At 40.9% G+C, this 21,880-nt stretch overlaps 1 protein-coding gene across 6 annotated transcripts in view; it reads right to left on the bottom strand.

Annotated features, from left to right (window-relative positions):
* LOC122559186 (hyaluronan and proteoglycan link protein 1-like) overlaps nt 1-21,880 on the bottom strand; it is a 286,292-nt gene that overhangs the window by 71,098 nt on the left and 193,314 nt on the right. The gene's annotated exons all lie outside the window — the stretch shown is intronic.

Below are 21,880 nucleotides of genomic sequence, written 5' to 3'. Positions count from 1 at the left end.
AATCATCAAGGCATATCTTCAAAGCACTCAGAATACGGTTCTCCACTTCAATACAGCATGTTAGAACTCACTGACACATTTCATTGTAATTCGGCCTGGTTGTATTTCACTGCATGACTAGCAGTCATCTCATGCACTGGAGCAGGGTGCATCTCAAGCCTCCTTATTTGCTCTCTTGGGGTCACTCGCTTACACCTACTTGGATGTTCACAGCATCTCTGCCTTGCACTTTGTGTATTTCCACCTCATTCACTACATGTAGGATCAAAGTATTTGTTTCTTGCTTTGCTGTTTAGTGCCAGCACAAAGCTAGGCAGCTTGTCATGGTTGTTAAAAGGGTGGAGAAAGTGAGGTCTGCAGATGCTGGAGATCAAAGTTGAAACTTTCTTGCTGGAACAGCACAGCAGGTCAGGCAGCATCCAGGGAACAGGAGATTCGACGTTTCGGGCACAGGCCCTTCTTCAGGAATGAGCAGAGAGTGTTCAGCAGGAGAAGATAAAAGGTAGGGAGGAGGGACTTGGAGGAGGGGAGTTGGAAATGTGATAGGTGGAAAGGTGGATAGGTGGATAGGTGGATAGGTCTTTCCACCTATCACATTTCCAACTCCCCTCCTCCAAGTCCCTCCTCCCTACCTTTTATCTTCTCCTGCTGAACACTCTCTGCTCATTCCTGAAGAAGGGCCTGTGCCCGAAACGTCAAATCTCCTGTTCCCTGGATGCTGCCTGACCTTCTGTGCTGTTCCAGCAAGAAAATGTTAAAAGGGTGAACATAATACAGTATGATATGTTGCTAGGACAGGGCAGTATGCGCCAACAAACACACTGTATGTGCTTCAACAAAATGGCCATGTCTGAAAGTCTAATGGGGGGAGTCCTTAGTCAAATCAAAGGGCACTATCTTCACTCAATATGTACCAGCTTAGAGTCAAGGGTATTACACAATATTACTGCTGGGGCTTGGACAAGTCCTTCAGGGTTTGAGCCCATCATTAGGTGGTGCATAGTGCTATCGTCTGGGGGGTGACCCATAATCAGTCCTGTCAGTCTGGTGCAATCAATCCAGTGATTACCAGGGGGACTGTAAAGAGAGCAGTCAGGAGTTTGGTCACTCATCAGTTAGTGTTGTTTCTCCAAGTTTGTCAGTGGGGTGTCAACGGTCAGACCAGGATTCTATTCATTGAAATGTAAGGGGTGGTGAGCATTATCAAGAGCCAGCGCTGTGAAGGGGATGCTTAGAAGTCAATTTGGGGGATGAGAGGCAGTATGTAGAGGTCCTTTTGGAATATTGCGTGCAACTCTGGTCTCCATCCTATTGGAAAGATGTTGTGAAACTTGAAAGGGTTCAGAAAAGATTTACAAGGATGTTGCCAGGGTTGGAGGGTTTGAGCTATAGGCTGGGGCTGTTTTCCCTAGAGTGTCGGAGGCTGAGGGGTGACCTTATAGAGGTTTATAAAATCATGAGGGGCATGGATATGATAAAAAGATAAAGTCTCGTCTCTGGGGTGGGGTGTCCAGAATGAGAGGGCATTGGTTTAGTGTGAGAGGGGAAAGATATAAAAAAGACCTAAGGGGCAACTTTTTCACACAGAGGGTGGTACGGGTATGGAATGAGCTGCCAGAGGAAGTGGTGGAGGCGAGTACGATTACAACATTTAAAAAGCATGGATGGGGATATGAATAGGAAGGGTTTGGAGGGATATGGGCCAGTTGCTGCCAGATGGGACTAGATTGGGTTGGGATATCTGGTCGGCGTGGATGAGTTGGATGAAAGGGTCTGTTTCCATGCTGTACATCTTAAATGACTCTTTGACTGTATGTGGGAATGCAGAGGTGCTCCCCTTAAGAGTTGCGAGGGGGAGCATGTCAACATATAAGGGCGAGAGGTGATCCAGCATGGGAGGGAAAGGGGCTCTGTGGGAGTCAGGAGGAGGTTATTAAAGGACACCACCACCGTAGATTTGATGAGGGACAGTGCATAACTATGTTTGGCATAACTAAAGTACATGCATTGGGCTCAGGGGATAAATCATTTTGATGTGCAGTTACATAAGAGTTGAGTGGAATGTGAAAAGTTCAAAGCTGATGGGCTTAACAAGGTGTGCAAACCAGAAAGGAGCATGAAGGCCAGTTGGAATGTTCACCAAGACTGAGAGGCTGATACTCATCCAGGCAAGTGAAGAATATTCCATCACAGTCCTGACTTGTGCCTTGAGGATGGTGGACAGACTTTGGGAAGTTACAAGGTGAGATATTCGCTACAAGATTCCTAATCTTTGATCTGATCTTGTAGCCATTGTATTATATGGTTAGTCAAGTTGAGTTTCTGCTCAATGGTTACACCAGGATATTGATACTGGGGGATTCAATAATTATGATGCTGTTGAATGCCAAGGGGGTGATGGTTAGATGTTCTTGTCTCTTATTGGAAATGGTCATTGCTTGGCATCTGTGTAACATGAATGTTACTTGTCGCTGGTCAGTCCAAGCCTGGATATTGTCCAGAGCTTATTGCATTGAACATATTATAAGATGATCAGAGGATTAGGTAGGGTGGACAGTGAGAGCCTTTTTCTTTGGATGGGGATAGCTAGCACAAGGATCATAGCTTTAAGTTGATATCAGAGATAGGTTCTTTACTCAGAGAATAGTAAGGACGTGGAATACCCTGTCTGCAACAGTAGTAGACTCCCTAACTTTAAGGGCATTGAAATGGTCATTGGATAAATATATTGATGGTAATGGAATAGTGTAGGTTCGATGGGCTTCTGATCGGTTTCACAGGTTGGCTCAACATCGAGTGCCGAAGGGCCTATACTGCACTGTTATGTTCTATGTTTATTTGGGCATCGACTGTTTTAGAATCTGAAGGGTCATGAATGGTGCGAATGGAGAGAAGGTCATTGATGAAGCAGCTGTAAGATGTTTCTGCCATTGGAGAATGTGAGTCAGTGACAGTGACTGAAAGCTAGCCCTAGTTCTTTTCACTGTCCCCCACTAACTTTCCTCTGCCTGCAAATTCCATTACAAGAAGATAAAAAATGTCTTGAAACCATCCAGGACAAAGCTCCATATTCACAAACATTACCTCCCTCGATCATCTGCAATTTCCCCATCAAGCCACTTACCATCCAGAAGTGGAAGCATATTACTGTGCCTTTACATTCACATGGTCAATTCCCTCCTTAATAACCTTGTGGGTTTGCCCACATCAGATGGACTGCAGCAGTTCAAGAACAGCTACCACCGTCTTCTCAAGGACAACTGGGAATAGACATTAAGTGCTGACTCAGCCAGCAAAGCCCATGTTCCTTGAATGAATATGAATAAACTGGAGTTCCCAGAGAAGTACATCCCCAGCTGGCAGCTTTTAGTTCCAGAGCTGCCAATCTTCAAATAGCTATCAGCCTTTGGTGACTTGTGATACCATGTTGAGGCCTACAATGGCAAATAAACTCACTCACACTAACTGCGTTCTCAATGACATGGAACGGATTGAGTTTTTTCAGTGGTGAGGATGGCCCATCAGTTGCCACCTGATATGCTCACTATCACACTTTAACAAAAAGAGACAAAACTGAGTATGTAAAAAGACTTGGTTTAACATACTAAATTAATTACATTGTGCTTAAATTGACATTGGATTCAAATCAAATATTTGATTAACCCATTAGAAACAGATTATACTAAAATAGGATGGATTCCACAATTACTGGGATGCCATGGGACACAAGGACCAAACAACCCCACTGCCCTGCGGCTGATCACTTCAACTTCTTCTTTCACTCTGTCAAGGACATGCAAGTCCTGGGCCTCCTCCACTGCCAAATTCTAGCAACCTGACAACTGAAGGGAGAATGTCTCATCTTTCGCCTTGGGACCCTCCAACCACATGGAATCAATGTTGATTTCACCAAATTTTTCATCTCCCCTTCCCCAACCTTATCCCAGATCCAACCCTCCAACTCAACACTGCCCTCTTGAACTGTCTTACCTGTCCATCTTCCTACCCACCCTCCACTCCAACCTATCACCATCCCCCACCCCACTTTCTTCCACCTATCGCATTCCTATCTACTTTCCGTCCAGCCTCAGCCCCTCCCATTTATCTCTCAGCCCCCTTGGGGCCCCTCCACATTCCTGATGAAGAGCTTATGCTTGAATCATTGACTCTACTCTCCTCGGATGCTGCCTGACTGGCTGTGCTTTTACAGCGCCACACATTTTGACTGGGTTCCACAATTGACATCACGAACTCATGGACACTGAAAATGAATGGCTCTCTCTAATGGTTATTTCCTTTGATTGGAAGTTGAGTGAAAATGGGTTATTGATCTAGAATTATTACTTAGAACCTGTAGGCATGACACTGCATTTTGATTCGAGGCCCCCACATTGAGGTCAAATGAAGGTCCTGACTCCACGCAATGTTCAGAGTGGCCCTGAATCATGACTTTTCTTGAATTGGCAGTTGGTAGCCAATTAAAGATGGCAGATAGACTCTCAAAGCTGAGGGTCAACTGGGACACTCCAACTTGGATGAAGCTGCAACCTGCAATTGCAGGTGGGAGAGACAATGTGCCTCCATCTTGAAGTAAGCTCTCAGCAACTTTTGAACAGGTCACCTTAATAATGTGCAATGCTGTGCAGAGGGCATCATACCACAGGGATTCTGGACACTTTCGTGGGTCAGTCCTGATAGATGCTTCAAAATCTATCACATTTGCTTTTAACATGCTGATGGGCTTGATTGATCACACTTCTGATCATCTGTTGGGAGTCATTGCTGAGGCTTCTGACAGCTTTCATTAGCCAAGTTTGAAGTGAAAATTCTTAACAGCTACTCCTTAAGTGCATCAACAGGTGTGGAGATCGCTGCAGGACTACACCTTATTTTCCACCTGGGCACCCTACAGCATGCTGGACTCAACATTGAGTTCTCCAATTTCAAAGAAGCTCTGTCCCCAACCCCTGACTCTCTTCCCAGTCCCTCCTCCTCCATTCCACTCCTCCTTGCCACCAACAGGATTCATTCCTTCCATTGACTAACCAGGTCACACCCTCTACCTGCCTTTACCTATTCCCACTTTGCCACCCTGCCCCACCACACCCTTTATCTGCAGCTCCTCCCACAGCCACCCCCAGTGCTGATGAAGGGTTACACCCGAAACGTCAACATCTGAACCTCCTGATGCTGCCTGGCTTGCTGTGTTCTTCCAGCCTCCTGCTGGACTAAAATATCATAACAGAGATTCCTGGAAACCTTGTGCAAACCTGGAGAAATATTTTACTGTGTCTAAGCACCAGCTGCACATTGATGAAGTGAAAGTCTCTCTGGTTCAGAAAATCTCATGGTTTTTCACGGGTGTTCTCTGATTGTCAAGTCAGTGCAGTCAATAACAGCCTAGACATTTTGGAAAGCTGGCCAAAAGTTTAAACCTGAGTCCCACTCATTCTGATTAGTATAATCTCAGATGAAGTTAATATAATTACTGACCCTAGCAAAAAGGGTCGATCACATATCCTATACATTCTGAGGCCACTCTATATGATCCCATATATGTATCAAGCAGGGTTCTGATGGATCATCAGGCTAACAGTTTGAAGGTGATACTGACATTGACAGCCACAGGTAAAATGTGACCTTCAGGTCCAGTTGAAGGCAGGTTATCAGACTTCAGCTGTTGGCCACAAGCTGATGTTATAATTGAGTCTGTTTGAATGCAGCTGCTCAGTCTTGGAAAGAAATTTAACCCCATGATAAATCCGTTATGCTGCACATAGTGACTCCTGCAAGCTACAAACCTGTGCCACTCTTCTTTGTGCTGATCCCCTATCTGCTGCTTAGCTACAGGTATCTCCAAAGCAGGCTGCTCCTGGGAGTTTGCACTGTATATTAGACTTTGTCCAAGGTTCAAGCTTACGCAGCCAAAGCACCACCTATCCTGCTGTGAGTCAGAAATTCTCTGAAAAGTGGAAAGTGAACTCCCCACAGCACTTTCCCACATGCAGATAAGAGAACAGCTGTGAGTGCTGAGTATTTATTGTAATGTTTCTGCTCAATTGATTCAGCCTCCTCAATTGCTGCTGTATCCTTGTCTTGCTTTCACTGGCCAGTTAGGAAGTTTTGGATTCAATGTTAAAGTCAGCAATGTTTTGAAACTTCAGTGTAAATGTGTGATTAATACTCATCTCTCTCATGAGTCAATGCAGAAGTTGAAGAGGTGAAGCTGGCTTTCTGACACTCGACCATCTTCCCTGGAATGGCCACTCTCAAACCCATGTACTCCTCCCTTACTGTCCAGATTAACCACTGTTAGTCTTTATATCAAGGACACAGTTACTGCACAACTACTGAAGAGTGTTAATGAACCTTTTGCAGTTAGAGAGCTATGTTAGCTATTTCAAGAAATCTTTAATTCTCAGGCACAGTGTGAGTGAGCATGGAAGTTACTACTGCCCTCTCTGTTTATGCATTCATGTCTTTCGGATAGTGCAGAGGACAAATGCTGTCTGTGGATAAACCTAATATGAAGCTTTACAAAACAGCCTTCTCATATTTTCTACTGATCAGCAACTGCAGAATGACAAGCCTTCTCGATTCTACATTATCCTTGTATTTCTTAAATACTGCTGTGGCTATTACATTCTCTTACTATCAACCAATTGCCTACATAATCGAGAGCCAGCCACTGATCATATATTTACAGAAATTTATTTTACAGGAGGTGACCATTTGTCCCATCTTGTTCATGTCAGCCAAAGAAGAGCAATCCAGTCTAACCTTATTTTCCAGCTGTAGATCCATAAACCAACTGACTATGATATTTCAAGGAAATACTTTATGCATTTTGTCAGTGTTTCTTGCTTTTTTACTCTTTGACTGTGAATTCTATGTGTCCAACACTATTTATGTGAAAAATACTCTCACTTCCTTCTTATTCTCCCACCAATTATTTTAAATCCATCCTGTTTATTATTGACCCTTCAGTACAATGAAAACAACCCCTGTCTATTCAACCTTTCTTCTAACTAAACTCTCCAGTTCAGTTAGCATTCTCTAAAATCTCCTCTGTACTATTTCTAGATCTTTTTTATATAATAAAATAAAGAACTAAGATGCTGGAGATCTGAAAAGAAATGAGAAATTATTTGGAAACTCAGCAGGTCTGTGGGGAGAAAGCAGAGTTAACATTTCAAGACTCTTCTTCATAACTTTTGTCTGATATAGTGACTGTAACTGAATATAGTGATTGATCTTGTGTTTTAAGACAATGTACATCACAGGAATTTCATTCATCTGCTCCTGGGATATGTGCTTCACTGGGTGAGCCAACATTTACCACCCACCCTTAATTAACGTGACGAGAGCAGTGATGAACTGATTCTTGAACCACTGCAGTCACTGGGAAATTAAGGAAACATAGAATACTGTTAGAAAGGGAATTCTAGACTCAGCAACAATGAAGTAAGGACAATGTAGTTCCAAATCAGGATTGTGTGTCTTAAAGTGAAATCTGTAAATGGTAGTATTTCAATGTATATGTTGCCCTTGTCCTTCTAGATAGGAGTATTCCATCACTATCTTGAATTGTGCTTTGCAGATGGTGGACAGGCATTGGGGAGACAGGAGGTGAATTATTTGCCACAGAATTCTGAGTCTCTGATCTGCTCTTATTAGTCACAATATTTATATGGCTGGCCCAGTTCAGTTTCTGGTAAATGTTTCATCCCAGGATGTTGGTAGTAGGGATTAAACAATGATAATGCCATTGTATGTCAAGTAGTAATGGTTAGATTCTTGCAGGAGATGGTCATTGCCTGGCTTTTAACTGGCAAAGACTGCCCGGAAGCTGCTTATTTTTTATCGCGAAGGGAGGCTTTTCAATTAGGCATATGTTGCACTGTAACTGCACATAATAGATGATCAAATACAGTAGTCTAATTTAGTGTCTAAGTCTTCTTGCTTCTTATGCTCATTCTAGACTAATGTTTTCTCTGTTACTAATTTCGGAGTCATCTCATCCACTACATATTCCTTATTTACATGAATTTCATCATACCACATCCAGTATGTAGATGTGGTCTAACTAATGCTTCATACATTTCCAACACAACATTCTTGCAATTATAACATGTTTTACTTAATGAAGGAAGATATTGCATAGGTCTTCTTAATCACTTTATTTACCTGTCCTGCAACAGTTAGGAATTTGTGGATTTACTCTATCAGGTCCCTTTTGTTCATCTACAATTCTCAATACCCTTGTACTTGTTGACTTTTCCCTGGCTGCATTTCCCTCCCAAAAGCATTGCCGCACACTTCTCCAGATTGATTTCCATTCGCCTACTTGTCTTGTTCATTGATGGTCTACAGCTTTTTAATGAATCACCTATCACAGTTATTTTCGTATTATCTCTGAACATCTGAATCTTGCCCTTTATTTATAAGTCTACATTATTGTTATGCACCACAAAATGCAAGGGACTAATGACTGAGCCTGCAGAACCTGATTGGAAACAACTTCCGGTCACAAAAGCCCATGTAAACATTTACATTTTATTTCCCATTGAGCCAATTTTGGATTTTGCCTGACACTTCTCCTATGGGCTTTTACCCCTCTGATCAGTCTGCTGTGTGACACTATCCTCATAAATCTTCATTAACCTTATACTTCAGAAAGTCAATGTATAACTGATAAAACTAGAATCAACCTCTACACATTTTCATAAGCATTTATTTACACCTCCTAACCTACTGTTTCAGTCTGTTTCTACTTATGAGGGCACAAATGAATCCCTAGCTAATGTCCACTGCCTGCATACAATTAAAGCAATTATATACAATTAATGCCCTCCACGTTACTGCCTCAAAATATGTCAATTTATTTAGGCATGACCTTCTCTTAAAATCATCCATGTCTTTGATTAATCTATGACTGTCTGAACGATGATTAATACTGTTTTCAGATTGATTTTTAAAAACTTGTCCATCACCAAGTTTGGGCTAACTGACCTGTAATTAATTGATCTATGCCTTCCCTTTTGTTTAAACAGTGGTGCAACCTTAGCATTTTTCCTCCTTTATTTACAGTACCAGAAGCCAGGAATCTCTCTCAGTCCCTAAAATCTGCTGTGCTGCTGAGTCTCCCTATACAAGAAAATATTGACTATTCGCTTATTGAATGCTTCACAGCTGCTGGACCTGACTTTAATGGTTAACCACTTCAGGGTTAGATGTAGGGTAGATGCAGGAAAGATGATCCCAATGTCAGAGGAGTCCATAACCAGGGGCCACAGTCTAAGGACATGGGAAACCATTTAGGACTGAAATGAGGAGACATTTCTTCATCCAGAGAATGGTGTGTCTTCCCAATTCAGTATCACTGAAAACAGTTGAAGCTATGATTTTAAGAAGCAGTTGGAAAAAAACATTTTGGTCTAAAGATATGAAAGGGTATAGGGAAAAGCAGGAACAGTCTATTGAATTTCATGATCAGCAATGATCACAATGAATGGTGAAGCAGGCTTGAAGGGCTGAATGGCCTACTCCTGCTCCTGGTGAATGGCACTATCCAAAACGTGATTCTCCTGCTCCTCGGATGCTGCATGACCTGCTGTGCTTTTCCAGCACACACATTTTCAACTCTGATCTCCAGCATCTGCAGTCCTCACTTTCTCCTACTCCTGCTCTTGTTTATGTTTCTAACAGGCCTTAATGGTAGATCATAGATTATTATTGGAAATTTCTCCTTGCAAACATCCTTTTGTCCTGTGTGTATTTGTTTTAATCTGGTTTATCTTTAATGTTTTAGTTAATAATTTTATCTCTTTATTCTTGGGCAATCTTCAGCAAAATCTTGTAATAAACGAACTGTTAATGCATTTGACTAAAACCTGCTGAATTTTACCTTGAACCATTCAAATTAAAAAGGGTCCATAGCTCATGGACCAACGTGAGGAAATGCCTTTTATATGGTTGTCGCAGGATCAAATATCATTCTCTCAAGAACATGCTTTATTGGATTGTAATCTTAACTGTAAAATGATCTGTAACCGAAAATTAAGTGTCTTTTCCAAATATGTTTCAGAAAGCACAGATTTCACCGCGGCAAATTGCCCAGCATGAAGTCACGGACTTTTACATCTTGGGACTGCCTCCAATTCTACTCTGCACATTTTTTATCAGTGTCTCGCAAATCAATAGCCAGGCTTTAATTATGCAAGTTTAGGTAGGACAGAGATTCCCATACTGCAGATTATTTCCTCAGATATTATGTGATAGTTTATCAGGCAGTTGGCAGACTGAAAGTGATTTCTGATGCCAAATCCCTTTTAGGTTTTCAGGGTGGTTACTGTTTTGTTTTATTTTTGTATTTCATCCATTCTGGAAGAAATGTGTTCTTCATTTAATTTAATTTTAGTTTTTAACTTAAAATGAGGGAAGATAATAGTTTTCCATTTCAGTACTGAGGAATGTAATACAGTGTATCTTGTAATATGTTCTGTTTTAGGTGGCCAGGGCCATCATTACATGTCCAGGGACCAGACAGAAAAATGACCAGATAAGAGTGAAATCCTTTCTATCTAAACAAAGGCACTGAACATCTGAAGCTATTGTTGATCAGTCCCAATTAGTGCTTACTTCCCACATCCTTTTAACTTGTCCCATATTTCAATTATTTATCCACTTTTCTTTTCAAAGGTATCATGGATTGTCAACCGACAATTGCAGCCCACTAGTCACTAATTAAACAACCAGCAGAACCGCTAATGCTGGAAATCAGAAACAAAAACTGAAAGTGCGAGAAAATCTCAGCAGGTCTGGCAGCATCTGTGGAGAGAAATCAGAGTTAACGTTTTGGGTCCAGTGATGCTTCTTCAGAATTGATATTAGCTAGGAAAAGGTTGGTATTTATCAAGAAGAAAGACTGAGGAGAGGGTTGGAGTAAACAATAGTGGGATGGCAAGCAATAAAGTCTACCTCAATTCTCTTCACAGATGCTGCCAGACCAGCTGAGGCTTCCAGCAATTTCTGTTCCTCTGAACAGAATGAATGACTTCCTTCCTCACATTATGAAAATCCATTTATCATATGAAGGTTGAGATCCTGTTCCACAATTTCATCAAAAATTGTGATGATGAGTGAAGAAAAATGCAGGCAGTGAGACCTCCTGCTGTCCTGATTCATTATTTTTCTGGTTTAATAATCCAGAGGATTGATCCAGAGATATGCATTAAAATGCCACCAACTTCAATTAATTAAGGAATGTGTAACAAAAGGCTATGATCAGTAATGGTGACCATGAAACTACTGGGTTATTGGAAAATAAAAGTTAATTTAAGGAAAGAAGTGTACCTTCAATATGATTTCAAAGTGATTACTCTTGTTAGGGCTACATGAGATTGGATTACTGGTTACCCTCTTTTTAGGCCCCTTTTGGTTGGTTGCAGCAATATTTCTTAGCATGCAGCTACCATATTTCAATTAAAAGTTAGTTAACTGCAGCATAATGAAGGAACCAATACCATGGTTTTCTTGAGTGAAAGGAAGAGGCATGTTATAACCTACTGCCTCCCAAAAAATACTAAAAATATTATATCAAACACACATGAACATAGATTTGAAGCTTCAAAAAATGGGAGAGTAGACAGGAAGGCAATATCAATTATAATTCAACATTTATAGGGTTCTTGTGTACCACAAATGAAATAGGAGTGACAACTGTTTAACTCTTGCCCTTTTCCCTCAAGAGTGGCAAAGCTTTCAAATAAGCTTGATTTCTCAATGAATGATGTGTTTTTCTCCCCAAGCTGCTTTTTCACTGAGACTAGTTTCTAAGATTGACAGAATGCTGGAAAGGCGAGTTTGTACTATCCTTGTTGTTATCGGTCCGTGTTGCTTTCTCTCTCCTTTGTTGCTCAAAGGCTGCAGTTGATGTACAGTTCTTTTGTGGATTCTTATCTCTGAGTCACTGTTTCATTCTAAGATATATTGTTGTATGCAACCTCTCGTCTCTCATTCTGTGAATTTATCATGCAATTATGAGTAAAAACCAGATATGAACTTCTTAATGCCTTGTTGAGTTTCAACGTCTATTGATTAAAATGATGATTCTAATGCAGCCAATTTCATATATTCCATGTGGTTTTCCTGTACTTGTCAGGTGATTCCAGTGACCATTTTAAGTCAGTAGCATCCTTGTTAAAGTAATTCTAAGTCCATGTAAGTCTCAGGTATTAAAGACAAATATCAAAAGTTTAATATCGATCCTTCATTTTCATTATGATCACAGCTTCTTAACTGCCGCTTACTCAGATCAAACCACAGTGATAAATAATTGCGTTGGCTTAAGAAGGTGGCTGACCTGCATTTCCTCAAAGGCCATTAAAGATGACCAGTAAGTGATGGAATGCCCACATCTTATGAATACATATTAAAGAAAATACTTGATTTGTGCTTCTCCAACCCAACAATACCATATTTTGTCTCTTTACCTGTATGCAACATGAACATTACAAGTCGAGAAAGGAGCAAAGCGCAGCTCCCTCAGTTAGCATTGAGTAAAAACTGTCTACTTTTAAACTCCTTTCATATTAGTTCATTTCTTTATGTTACCATACACTAGTGTTACTCAAGAACCTCAATTCAAACATAATCAAGTCAAACTGGAACCATCTAATGCCAATCTTTCAGTTATATAACAGTTATTTTCCAATTACTGTTATGAATGTGAAGTTTTATAAGATAGGTATGTTTTCAACTATCTTTTTCATTTAAGGTAAATTTGCCACTAGGTTGGTGTAATGCCAATGCTGTGTAGCCTCTTCACCACTGGGACAGGAGTCCCAGATTAAGTGATAGTGAAATCCATCAGGCAGAGAAAGACAGTGCAACTGCTGCAGTCAGCAGAAGAAACAAAAGTCAGTTTTTGTTGTTAGCTGCCAGACATGATGTAAGTGCAAAGGTGTTCTCTGGTCAAAGAAATAAAACACACGGAAATTTAACATCTATGGAAGATTCATCTGGTGTGGCTAGTGGAAGGAAATATCACAGAGAAACCATTCTGCTGGAGGTTGGTTTGGAATTTTTCAGAAAACTGGAGGAAGGACATTTGACAGTCTTTGGCAATATGACTCAGAGAAACGGCCAGAAATTTAGCTCACTGGAAGCTGGGTATAACTTTGTACTAGGTCCTGTAAATACTATAATTCTCCAGAGAGGGACTGAAATCTATCTATGCGGTGTGGTGTTATCACATGTGTTAATAAACTAATAAGCAATATTGTATCTGTACTGCATTAATTGCTTATTAATTTAATGCTTAATCAATGTGTATTTAGCTTACCAGTTCCATGCCACCACCTCCTCAGAAATAGACAATGAGTGTTGGCTCACCCCATATTCCCTGAGTGAACTAAAAATCATATCACTGAAATGAAAGAGAAGTTTAAGCTTTCTGAATACCAAATGTCTTCTGAAACTGGCAATGTTTTTTAACTGCTAAAAATGAATTTTTGAAAATGAAACAAAAATTCATTTTAGTAATTAACAAGTGTGCAAGTTTCAAAGAATATTCATAAATCTTAAAACCTCAAATCTGTCTCACAGTTCTTTAGGTTGACCACTGGGAATTCAAATTTCTTTTTAAGTTCTTGGTCTATACAGAAATTGTCTGTGAAAGTAAGTATTTGAAAAAGTGTTTTATCTTGTTTAAGGTGAACTTTAATGTTCTAACATGAATCTTAACTGTGTAAACTCTTCCCTTCTGAACCCCAGTTTATGTGCCCAGGCCATAGAATCAGGATCAGTGAGAGAAATCCCAGGTCCTATAGTTTCTGTTGTTTAGGGTCCAATATTCCATGTGTCCACCCTCCCATACTTTACCCTCCCCTTTAATTACTCTTTTTAATTGATTTAAATTTATGTTTGACATTTTAATCTGAATTTAATACAAATGAAAGCTGATCGCCATTAATATTAAGCTTTTATTGCTAGCTCAGGGTTATATATTTTTAACTAACATTCTTTTGCATGTTATATTTAATATTCTGATGCAGCATATGTTGTGTATATTTCCTTACAGAGTTAATATTCTTAGCTCAGATATATTGGTAACTCTAAATCCTTGACAACTTCTTCCCACATTTATTATTTTGTAGTATATATTGACTGAAATATGTAATATTTTCTTGCAAACTCTTAACTATGCTTTTTAACCTGCTGTACTTACCTCTTTATTTCCAAAACATTGTCATACATTTAAATTAGTTTGCATAGTTCCTCATTATAATTTGCATTGATTCAAATTTTTACTGTCATAGAGCATGGAAATAGACCCTTCAGTCCAACTCGTCCACGCCTACAATGTTCCCAAACTAAACTAGTCTCACTTGCCTGCATTTGGCTCATCTCTCTCCTAGGTAGAAGTGGGTACTGTAGATGCTGGAAATCAGAGTCTAGATTAGATTGGTGCTGGAAAAGCACAGCAGGTCAGGCAGCATCCGAGGTGCAGGAAAATCAACGTTTCAGGCAAAAACCCTACATCAAATGCTGCCTCATTTCCCTACTAGTCTTTCCTATCTGCATACTTATACAACTGTCTTTTAAATGTTATAACTGTACCTGCATCCACCACATCCTCTGGCAGTTTATTCCATACATGAACCACTTTCTGTGTAAAAATGTTGTCCCTTATGTCGTTTTAAAAACTTTCTCCTCTCACCTTAAAAATATGCCCCCTAGTTTTGAACTCCCTACCCGAGGAAAAGACTCTTGCTATTCACCTTATCTATGCCCCTCATCATTTTATAAACCTCTTTCAGGTCAGCCTTCAACCTCCTACACTCCAGTGAGAAAAGTCTCAGCCTATTCAGCCATTTTTTTAAATCAAAGACTCCATTCACAGCAACATCACGGCAAATATTTTCTGAAATCTCTCCAATTTAATAATATCCCTCCTATAATAGGGTGACCACAACTGCATGCAGTACTCCAGAAGAGCCCTCTCCAATGTCCTTTATAATCTCCTACATGACTTCCAATTCCAAAACGCAAAGGTGTGAACAATGAAGGCAAGCATGCTAAACGCCTTCCTATACACCTTGTCTAACTGTGATGCAAATTTCAAAACTAATGTACCTCAACCCCCACGTCTCTCTGTTCTACAACATTTCCCAGGGCCCTATCATTAACTGTATAAATCCTGTCCTTGTTTGTTTTACCAAAATGCCTGGATTACAATAATCCCAACATCCATATTTAAATACCTCATTAGTACCTGTGAGAGACGATTTCGGTACAAATAGTTAAGATGTGCATGACCTCAGAGTCTAAGGGGAATAGAGCCGTGGGGGTAGGGTAAAACATGCTTCTCTATAATAAAGGACAAGACAGAGTAGAAAAACAAGTCCTTGATTAGGGGGTTAGATAGGGTCGACAGTATGAACCTTTTCCCGCGTATTGAGTCGGGTATTACAAGGGGGCATAGCTTTAAATTAAGGGGGGGTAGATATAGGACTGATGTTAGGGGTAGGTTCTTCACTCAGCGAGTCGTTAGTTCATGGAATGCCCTGCCAGTAACAGTGGTGGACTCTCCCTCTTTATGGGCATTTAAGAGGGCATTGGATAGGTATATGGAGGATAGTGGGTTAGTGTAGTTTAGGTGGGCTTGGATCGGCGCAACATCGAGGGCCCAAGGGCCTGTACTGCGCTGTATTCTTCTATGTTCTATGTTCTTCTATGATTGATAAGACCACTAACTCTGACAGAGAAGAATAAGTCCTTGACTGATAAGACTGCAGGCTAGAAAAACAACGAGGGAGACATATACTGCAGACTTTGTGATAAGGGTCCAGAATGGAAAAATAATGAATGTTCAGAATGTGAACCTCGTGACTCTTTAGAGCTATAGAAGGGAGGAGCTTGAACTGTATTTAATCGAAAACTTTGTTAGCCTGGCGCGCTTTTCTCAGAAGAGTGCCCAACTCTGCAGACTTGCTAATAAAACTTTGTTTTCCTGAATTTGTCTAGAGCGATTATTGAGAAGCGATTTTCGTTTCTAACAGTACCTCTTGAAATCGTAACACAATTCCTCAAGATAGGGGAATCCAAAACAAGAGGGCATAGGTTTAAGGTGAGAGTAGGAAGATTTAAAAGGGTAATGTTTTCACAGAGGGTGGTGCCTGTATGGAATGAGCTGCTAAATGAAGTGGTGGAGGCAGGTACAATTACATTTAAAAGGCATCTGAATGGGTACATGAATAGGAAGGATTTAGAGAGATATGGCCCAAATGCTGGCAAATGTGACTAGATTAATTTAGAATAGTTGGCTGGCATGCATGAGTTGGACAAAAGGGTCTGTTTTCGTGCTGTACATCTCTATGACTCTAAGAACAATTGGAGCACAAAAAGACCAGAGAGGCCAATAAGCCTGTTCTTCCACTCAATACACTCATGCTGAACTTGGTCTCTAACAACACTTTCCAGCCCACTCTCTATATCCATTAATTCCATAAGAGAGCAGAAACCTGTCTATCCCAGCCTTTAAATATGACTATTAGAATCCACACATCTTGCTTAAAGCTAAAGCAGTGTTTGAAGGAGATTATTTTTATTTAAAATGCTGTCATAGAATCATAGAATCCCTGCAGTGTGGAAACAGGCCATTTGACCCAATAAGTCCACACTGACCCTCCAAATAGTAACCCACCCGAGACACATTTGCCTACCCTATTATTCTACATTTACCCCTAACTAATGCATCTAACCTACACATCCCTGAACACTCTGGGCAATTTAGCATGGCCAATTCACCTAACCTGCACATCTTTGGAGTGTGGGAGGAAAGCCGAGCACCCAGAGGAAACCCCGCAGACACAGGGAGAATGTGCAAACTCCACACAGACAGTCGCCCGAGGCTGGAATGGAACCCGGGTCGGCTGGCACTGTGAGGCAGCTGTGCTAACCACTGAGCCACCGTGCCACTTAATGCATAAAAAAGTTATCATTATAAAATTATGAATGAAACATTTTTTAAAACCTTAGTCATTAGCTCTGATTGAGGTCAATCATCTCAGTGTTAAGAGTGTGGCGGTGGAAAAGCGCAGCAGCTGAAAATGTGTTGCTGGAAAAGTGCAGCAGGTCAGGCAGCATCTGAGGAGCAGGAGAATCGATATTCCGGCTTATGCCTGAAACGTTGATTCTCCTGTTCCTTGATGCTGCTTGATGTGCTGTGGTTTTCCAGAATCACGCTCTCATCTCTGATTTCCAGCATCTGCAGTCTTCACTTTCTCCTCCTCAATCATCTCAGCTCCAGGACATCTTAGCAGGAAATTGTCAGGGTCGTGCCATAGGCCCAACCATCTTTAGCTGCCTCATTAATGCCTGTCTCTCCATCAGACAGTGAGAAGTGGAGATTTTTTCAGATGATTGTGCAATGTTCAGCACCTCAGATACTGAAGCAGTCCATATCCAAGCACAGCATAACCTGGTCAACACCAAGGTTTGGGCTGACAAATGGCTCATAGCACTTACATCACACAAGTACCAGATAATGACCATCACTTCCATTCAAAGAGAATCTAACCATCTACCCTTGACATTTAATGGTATTTTGAAATCCATGATCAAATCCTCCACTATCAACATCCTGGGGATAACCATTAACCAGAATTGAAGTTGACGGGCCATGTAAATACAATGGCTACAAGAGCAGGTCAGAGTCTAGGAATCCTGCAGCAAATATACTCACCTCCTGACTCCCCAAAGCCTGTTCACCATCTACAAGGCAAAAGTCAGGAAGGTCATGAAATATTTCCCACTCTCCTGGATGAGTGCAGTTCTAATCACTCTCATGAAGCTTGACACCATCCAGGACAAAACAGCATGCTTGTTTGGTACCACATCCACAAATAATCCACTCTCTTTATCACTCACATTCAGTAGCAGCAATGTATACCATCTACAAGATGCCCTAAACAACTTAACAGAGCTCCTAAGATAGTACCTTCCAAACCCATAACCACTTCCAATGACTTCCAACCTGAAGGACAGGGAGAACAGATATATAGGAATAGCACTGCCTACGAGTTCCCTTCCAAGTTAATTGCAATGCAATTGACTCAGAAATATATTGCCGTTCCTTTAATGATGCCAGGTCAAATCCCGTATCTCCCTCCCTAACAGTACAGTTGGTCTACCTACACCAAATAGCTTACAGAAGTTCAAGTAGCAAATCACTACCACCTTTTCAATAGCAACCAGGAACGGGCAGTAAATGCTGGAATAATCACAGAAAATACTGGTCAGTATTTCATAATATTAAGTGATTAACTGGTGTATGATGAAATGGTACCGGCACAGCAAATGCTGGAGAAACTCAGCAGTTCTGGCAGCATTTTTAATCCTGGTTGGGTTTGATGAGTAAATGCGAGTCCAGCCAGCAGCCCAGATCCCATAAATTACTTTAAAAAAACTTTCAAATTAAGTAGAATGAATATGGTCCAATAAGCAGTGTCACTTCTCAAGCCAGTATACCCAGTGCTGCATTTGATATTCTACTTGGAACTCAGTCACAGTAGGAAGCAGGAAAACACAGTAGAAGATGTTTTCAAAAGATCCCAGAAGAGATCATGTATCCATGAGGACTTATGGAAGTCCCTGTATTGTGACTGACCAAAATGGAGTTTTATTCAAGAAGAAAGAAAAGTCACTGTGAGATTTCATTGAGAACACACAGAGGAGATGTCCAAAGACAATGCACAACTTTAGCTCATCACCATCACCTTACAAGCACTTGTGCTGTATGTGCTAAGGTCTGCAGATCATGCATTGGATTTATCAGCCAACTCAAACCTCACTGAAACAAGGTGAAAATAAGTCATTCCCAATCCTAAGACACTAACATAAGACCATGAGTCATTGAAGCAGAATTAGGCCAATCTGCCCACTGAGTTTACTCTGCTATTCGATCATGACTGACATGTTTCTCAACTTCATTCTTCTGCCTTCTCCTCATAACCCTTGATCCCCTTACCAATCAAGAATCTATCAATCCCTGTCTTTAATTACTCAATCACTTGGATTTCACAGCTTTCAGTGCAATGAGTTCCACAGATTCACTACCCTCCAGCTAAAGAAACTTCTCCTTATCTCAGTTCTAAAGGGTCATCCCTTCACATTGAGGTTGTGGCCTTGAATTCATATCTCTCCCATTGGCGGAAACATCATCTCCATGTCCACTCTATCCAGGCCTGTCTATATTCTGCATCTTTCAATGAGATCCCTCCTCGTCTTTCTAAACTCCATGGAGTGCAGACCCAGAGTCCTCAACCACTCCTTATATGACAAGTTCTTCATCCCCAGGATCACTCTTGTAAACTTCCTCTGCACTCCTTCCAGGCCCACACATTCTTTTTTAAGTTGAGGCCGAAAGCTGCTCACAATGTTCCAAATGTGGTCTGACCAGAGCCTTATAAACTCTCAGCAGTTTATCCCTGCTGCTATATCACAGCCCTCTTGAAATTAATCCTATGATTGCATTTTGCCTTCTGAACTGCCAACTGAACCTGCATGTTAACCTTAACAGAATCCTGAGCTCGGATTTCTATGCCACTTTGTGCTTCAGATTTCTGAAGTCTTTCCCTAAGTGGAAAATTGTCTACACTTCCTTTCTTACACTTTGGCTAACTGCCAACCAAAGAGCATAACCTCACATTTTCCCACATTGTATTCCATCACCCACTTCTTTAACCACTCTCCTAGCCTGTCCACGTCCTTCTGCAGCCTCCCTGCCTCCTCAACACTGCCTGTCTCTCTACCGATCTTTGTGTCATCTGCAAACATAGATAACCTCAGTTCCTTCATCCTGATTGTTAATGTACAATGTGAATTGTTGTGGTCCCAACACTGACTCCTGCAGAACTCCATTAATCATTCATGCCATCTGGAAAAAGACATCTTTATCTCTATTCACTGCCTTCTGCCAGTCAGCCAATCCTCTGCCAGTACCATGCCTCTAACAACATGGAAGCTTATCTCATTTATTAGCCTCCTGTGCGGCACCTTGTCAAAGGCCTTCTGGAAATCCAACTTAATCATGTCCACTGGGTTTCATTTGTCTAACATACTCATTGCCACCTCAAAGAATTCTAACAGATTTGTCAGACATGACCTCCCCTTGAAGAGGCCATGCTGACTCAGGCCTAATTCACTCTGCACTTCTAAGCACTCTCCTTCTTCAAAATTGACTCTAAAATCTTACCAATGGTCAAGGTCAGGCTAACTGGCCTATAATTTCCCATCTTCTGCCTCCCTCTCTTCTTAAACAGGGTGGTAGCATTAGGCAGCTTCTGTGACCCTCTCTGACTCCAGTGATTCCTGAAAGATCACCACAATGCCTCCACAATCTCTCCAACTATCTCTGTTTCAGAACCCAAAAAGAAGATGTAATTTCAAGCTTTAGCAATAGGTTTTAGTAATAAGGTCCAAGCAATAGTTTCAGAAAAATTGGTACCTTTACAAATAGAAAATGGGATATTTAATCCTTTTAAAATAATCGGTGAATGTTTAGTTCAGAATTCTGACCAGGAGCAATTCTGCATAGCCTAAAGAGAGTAGGCCACTACCTTTGTAAAGGCAATAATTTTCTCAGAGAAAAGGAAGGCATCTCCCAAGAAGAGTACCAAGCAAATTAGCATAACTTTACCAGAAGTTTTTTGTAAGAGCTGCTCAAACAATTTAATGATGTTATAAAAGGATTGCAAAGGATAAATTATTTAATGGAGAAAAAAGCACCAGAGAACACCTTCAAAAGTGTACACAGAAGGCCAAGCTTAATACTTTATTTTTGTCTGGATGCTTCAATAGTTTCCAGATGTTTTCATAGCCTATACAGTTTTCATAATATAACTAATTCCATTGTTGAATAAGGAACATCTATTTTGAACAAATATTTCAGTTGAATCGATTTTATTTGCGTATTGTCATATGTATTTTGTTCCAAAATACAGTGAAAAGTGTTGTATAGTATTGCCACTCTCTGATGCCATCTTAAAACATAGACAAGTAAACCAAAACATAGTGTATAAAGACAGTAAAATGAAGAAATAAAGAAAAAGTGTTCAAATTTTCAGTGTTTCTTGCTATCGGCTCTGTCATAGGCCAAGGGCCTTTTGGCCAGGCATGAGTCCCTTCGCTGTGCCACCACTGCTGGAATGAAAGTCACCCACTCTTCAGCGCCATCTCACCACTACCCTCGCCACTATGAGTCCTGTAGCTCCACTAGGAGCTCTCCAATGCAGATGCCACTGGGTACAAGTATCAGCCCTAACTCAACTCCGCTACCGCCACGCATCTGCTTGAGCCCACCTTGCCAATTCAGCAGCTAATTAGGTAACGAGAGTCCAGACACGGTATATTCCTGTTAGGGTGAAAGGAAAGGCTGGTAGGTGTAGGGACTGCTGGATGGCTAGAGAAATTGAGAGTTTGGCATAGACAGGAGAAATTGAGTGAATCCTTGGAAGAGTATAAAGGCAGTAGAAGTTTACTGAAGACGGATATCAGGAGGGCAAAAAGGGGACATCTGATAGCTTTGGCAAATAGGGTTAAGGAGAATCCAAAGGGTTTTTACAAATATATTAAGGGCAAAAGGGTAACTAGGGAGCGAATAGGGTCCCTCAAAGATCATCAAAGCAGCCTTTGTGTGGAGCCACAGGAGATGGGGGAGATACGAAACAAGTATTTTGCATCAGTGTTTACTGTGGAGAAAGACATGGAGTATATAGATCGTAGGGAAATAGATGATGACATCTTCAAAAATGTCCATATTACAGAGGAGGAAGTGTTGGATGTCTTGAAGCGCATAAAGGTGGATAAATCTAGG

Source organism: Chiloscyllium plagiosum, unplaced genomic scaffold, assembly GCF_037043375.1.
Source record: "Chiloscyllium plagiosum isolate Xiang-an unplaced genomic scaffold, Cpla_swu_hap1 HiC_scaffold_2, whole genome shotgun sequence".
Taxonomy (NCBI): Eukaryota; Metazoa; Chordata; class Chondrichthyes; order Orectolobiformes; family Hemiscylliidae; genus Chiloscyllium; species Chiloscyllium plagiosum.
The sequence above is the reverse complement of the archived record's forward strand: the minus strand, read 5'-3'. Positions and strand labels throughout refer to the sequence as shown.